The sequence below is a fragment of the Jaculus jaculus genome, chromosome 7 (genome assembly GCF_020740685.1).
Source record: "Jaculus jaculus isolate mJacJac1 chromosome 7, mJacJac1.mat.Y.cur, whole genome shotgun sequence".
NCBI lineage: Eukaryota > Metazoa > Chordata > Mammalia > Rodentia > Dipodidae > Jaculus > Jaculus jaculus.
The window spans coordinates 84,239,491-84,244,786 of record NC_059108.1 but is presented as its reverse complement, the minus strand read 5'-3'; the positions used below and the strand labels follow the sequence as shown (position 1 = coordinate 84,244,786).

At 41.0% G+C, this 5,296-nt stretch overlaps 1 non-coding gene and 1 pseudogene across 1 annotated transcript; both read right to left on the bottom strand.

The window, feature by feature from the left end:
- Positions 1–422: 422 nt before the first annotated feature.
- LOC101597704 lies at positions 423–2,306 on the bottom strand (annotated as a pseudogene).
- Positions 2,307–4,413: 2,107 nt separating this feature from the next.
- LOC123462466 lies at positions 4,414–4,520 on the bottom strand. The gene has a single exon (XR_006638288.1). It is a non-coding gene; the product is annotated as a U6 spliceosomal RNA (small nuclear RNA).
- Between the last annotated feature and the right edge of the window lie 776 nt (positions 4,521–5,296).

The following is a 5,296-nucleotide window of genomic DNA, read 5'->3' as shown; positions in this document are numbered from 1 at the left end:
TTAGGATTTCTGTTATTGTTTCATGGGAATTAGTTCCAAGTTACACCAAAGAAAGTATTCTATGAGTAATATCTGGCTTTACACCAAAGGGATGCCCTCAAAAGAATCACAATAAATTCATAGTACTTCTATCTCTGTAGACTTTCCACCTAAAAGCTCCCAACAACTAGTACAAGATGCTTACACTATTACTAGAGGAGAGAGGGATATATATACATATATATACATATATATATATATATATATATATATATATATATATATATGAATGATATGATAAAACCCTCAGCACAATTAAACTTTATTTAATACCTGGGAAATGCTAAAAGTATTAATGTATACAGGAAGCTACAAAGCAGAAAAGGCAGATGTGCCCTTTCTTGTAGTGAGTAAATGGTAGGAAGTAAGAGGCAAACATGATTTTACTTGAGATATGGAGTAGCAAAAAATTTGCCTTGTCGACCCAAGTTGGTGGCAGACTTGCTTTTGCTCCAAAATCTGTGAGTATTCTTGGAGAGTGAGGAGAATCTCTGTGACAGGGAGCTTGATAAAGGAGTCTTGACAAGCTGAAATTCAGGAGTGGTCACGGTCCCCAGTAAACTCACTTTAACATCTGGTGTCGAGTTTTCAAGACCATGCTGGGAGTCAATGTTCTCCTGTTCCACCATCATGAACTGATTCTAGTATTCCAAAGGCAGTGAAAGCAGGCGCTCCACCACCGTGAGTTGATGCTTGATGTCCTGGAACATTGTTACCGGGTCTGGATTGGGAACAGCATGGGCAACTATTGTAGGACCAAAGATTTTGGCTAGATTGGCAACATCCATTTTTGTGTTTGGGCTCTGTGCCACTCTCTGCAAGTGAATCATGAGAAAGGCTAATGTGTCTCTATTGGCCTGGGGCAGTTCACCAACAGCCTGGTACATGGCAGCTATACTGTAGTCTTCATCTGTTATCTCTGCTGCTTCCATGAAGGCTTTGCTTAGCCTAAAGGTCAGAAGTGATTCTTTGAGATTTCGAAGGAAGTCTTTCAGGAGGCTACAGATGGCATGGATATCATTCACTTTGCTGAGGAGGGGTACAGTTTTGACTCTGAAAAATTTCTCTTTCAGCTCTTTTACTGTCTGGTCACAGCCTAAGATCCTATACAAGCCTGCCTCAGTCAGGCCTCTCTGCTCAATCTCATTAACACAGTGGACAACAGTGGCAGGTATCATTGGGGAAGTCTGAGAAACAAAATCGGCCAACATTCCCTGTCCAATCTTAACAGGTGTTCCTATCAGTGTAGGAATGCAGGGAAGAGGACATCGGTCTAGACGTTCTTGATATGAGAACAAACAACAATCTCGACACTTGAGAGACAGCTTTCCAAATTTTATCCGCTTTCTACATGGAACACAGGATTCTGGTTTAATAACTGTCTTAGAGGCAAAGTCATGCAGGCGCATCCCTCCGGTATTCTGTGGTGTGCCTGAATTGTCTGTTTCAGTTCTTGGCTCCTGGGGTCTGCTATTCAGAGTGGACTCACTGTTACAGGTTGTAAAGGACCTGATTTCCTTCGGCTCCTGGTCCACCATGGCAGTGTCTCAATAGTGGGCACAGTTTCAATGGGCCCACCATCATTGGAACCAGTCACTGAAGTTTTCGCAACTATGGACTCATTCCCTTGGTCTGCTGTAGAGCCAATGGAACAGGTTTTCTTTATAGGCCTAGGGGGGGCCATCAGCAAACTGTCAGCTGCTTGAGTGCCTCTTTTCTCTCTTCTTCATTTTGAAATTCTTAACCAAAGAGGAATCCCAGTCTAGTGATTCATCAGTCTTGTCAAAGCTGATATCTGATGAAATGGAACCAGATTCATCAATGGTTGACAGTCTATGGTTCCCAGTATTGCCACTGGATGGTTGGCCTCAGCTGAGAAAAGCAAGAGCTGACTTCTGCTCTTCACTTGGTTGAACGCTGCCAGATGTGCCACTCCTGAGTATCTCCTGAATCAGCTGAATCTGCCGTTCCAGCTTTGCACACTCAGCCTCAGCTCGCTGTCTCTATTTGATCTCTACATCCACTTGATTACGAGCATGTTTCAGCTTAACATCCAGGGCACTACGTTCAGTATCTGCTTTCATCAAAAGATCTTTGTGTTTCTCCAATTCGTGTTCTGTTCTCTGCCACTTCTTCCGGCAATCCTCAAAGTCCTTTGCGAGGTGGATGAATCCAAGGATTTCATTTCCTTCATTGATAATCTCCAATTGGCGCACAAGCTGCTCAAACAGAGTCCACAAATTCATCATTGTAGTATCCATCTTTGCGGCCTCGCAGCCCCTGGTGCTCCCCTTGTTGGCTCTACGACCCCAGGCAGGGCTTCAGGAACTTCTCTTCACCCCGCGCCTCACTCTTAAGTTCATTTTTTATAGAACTATTGATTCTTAAGACATGTTTCTTGCTCTAACAAATAATCTTAAATTGCTATTCTGCTTCCAGTTTGGGCAGTAATTGGTATTTGCATTGGTATACAGACTAGTCACCCAGATATAGCTCACACTGTTACCTGACAACTCAACTTAAATATTAATCAAAATGATTTTGCCAGGCATGGGGGTGCACACCTTTAATCTGAAGCACTTGGGAGGCAGAGGTAGGAGGATCATGGTGAGTTCTAGGCCACCCTGAGACTACATAGTGAATTCCAGGTCAGCCTGGGCTAGAATAAAACCCTACCTTGAAAAACAAAACAAAACAAAACAAAACAACAACAACAACAAAAAGATTTAAGACTATTGTGTCATTCTCTAACCAGATCTGCTTTGCTAACTGGATATGTTCTGTACTCTTTTAACTAATATATTTTGCTAATCAGATATATACAGTCTCTATGAGTAATTAATAACCATATGTAGAAGCCAAAATCAATCAGAAACATTGAGTTAAAAGGATAACTAATATTTTGGTTCCTGCTCCTGAGTCAAAAGGCCACAACAGATTATGGGACACTTGGACTTCTGGCCTCTGAAGAGGATGTGGGGACCCTGAAATGAATTCCAAGTCAGTGTGTCTGCAACAGGAGAGTCACATTGGAGGAAAATCAGTCCTTCAGGCTTTCCAAAAGAGGGAGGGCTGGGGCTGTATATTAGGACATAAAGAAAATCTTAACAAATACAGGAAGATTGAAGTAATTTCTTGTACTGTATCTGATCACAATGGGTTTAAGCTACAAGTCAAGAGCAAACAAACAAACAAACAAACAACCCTATAGAACATACACAAAATCATAGAAACTATAAAGTACACTACTGAATGATGAATGGGTCATTGAAGAAATCAAGAAGGAAATGAAAATTTCATAGAGTCAAATGATAATGAGAACACAATGTACCAAAACCTATGGGACACCACGCAGGCAGTCCGAAGATGGAAATTTATAGCTTCAAATGCTCATATTAAGAAATTAGAAAGATTACAAGTAAATAAATTAGTGCTTCACCTCAAGGCCTTGGAAAAAGCAGAAAAAGGCAAAGCAAAAATCATGGGAAGAAATGGTAAAGATTAGGGCAGAAATTAATGAAATAGAAACAAAAATAAAGACAAAAAATAAAGCAATGCAAACAATTAATTAAACAAAGAGTTGGTTCTTTGAAAGTATAAACCAGATTGATAAACCCTTAGCAAATCTGGCCAAAAGAAAGAGAGAAAAGGGGACTTCCCCTTAAAATTGCGGTGTAGGAACCACACCAACGCAGCCTAGGGGAGAAAAAGCCCAAACTAAACCCTAGCAAAATACACTCTTCTAAAAAGTGAAGCATATAGGAAATTACCAACTGCAGCAGAGAAATAGGAGAGATCCAGAGCATCTAGAGACCACAGAAGCAGGCAAAAGCAGCTCTAGCAGCAGTGGAGCCAGGTCCTCATGGCCACAGCCAGAAAGCTCTGCCTGAGCCACAGGAAAAGCTAGGTGAGGGGATTCTCCACTCACACTGGCCTGCTCACAAATTCAAGAAATGTGAAAGGAGGATGGCAGGGAAGTACAGAGATGTGGCTAGTGAGGAAGAGGGTCATGTGGACCAGTGGGAGAATTAGAGCCACTAACCACAGCCTCTCCTCCCCCACCACCAGCACAAGCACCAACAAGCACCAGAGACCCGGGGAAGGGAGCTCATGTGCACAGCATCTGGCATTCAGCACAGTGATCTAGCAACCCAGCCAGCTTACATGAGCCCACAGTGCAGCAAAGAAGGACCCAAGTGGGAGCACAGCATAACTGAGATCAAAACAATCCCAAAAGGTAACTGGGATTACACCAGGTCAGTGCCCGCCAAATTAGCCTGGTATAAAGGATTGAATTGGCAGTTCTAATTGTACCTTCCATGTCAGGATAAGTTATATGTTAAATCTGATGGATGGTCAGATTTGTCATTTTTTTAAAATATGGAATGTTTCATGAATTTGTGTGTCATTCTTGTGCAGGGGCCATGCTAATCTTCTATGTATCGTTCCAATTTTATTATATGTGCTGCCCAAGTGAGAATGGATTTGTCATTCTTAAATAAGTTATATCTGGGACTTGTCATTTGTTGCTTCCTGATTTATAGTGCCTTTGTTTTCTCTTTTGTTCATCATGGAAGAGACTCACTGGGTCACAGGCTGACTTGGAACCATTGACATACCAGTAATCTTAGCCTCCTAGTTGACAAGGTTAAAGGTGTGGGGCAACACACACCCTAAGGGACTGTGACATGGTTAGACAATCTGGTTATCATAATACCTATTCCTGCATAAATATTCTGTGCTGTTTTTCATTGGATGTGTACATTGCTTAGTTAAATTTTGGAATCTGCCTGTACTTTGCTCCACTTAGCCTACTTGAATAGTCTCATAATAGGCAAACCCAACATTTAGGGCCACTTTTATAGATACTCTGAGAGTATTGAAAGCCACACCTAGCACCTAAAGCTCCTCCCCTGAAGATATACAACATTGGATTGATTGATACATCTAGTAATACTGCAGTTAATTAGAAAGTCCAAGCATTGAATTCACCCAAGATGCAAAAATATGTATATCATAACACAATAAACACAAAAAATTAAGACAATATTAATCCACCAAAAATATTAATGCATCAGAAATGACCTCCAGTGAGACTGAGAGGAAATGCCTGAGAGAGACATCAAAAGAATGATTATAAATATGCTCATATAAATTAAAGAGGAAATCAAAGGAATCAATTTAAAGAAATAAGGAGGTCTATACAAGACAAAAATAAGGAAATAGAAATAATAAAGAAAAAACAGTCAGAATTACT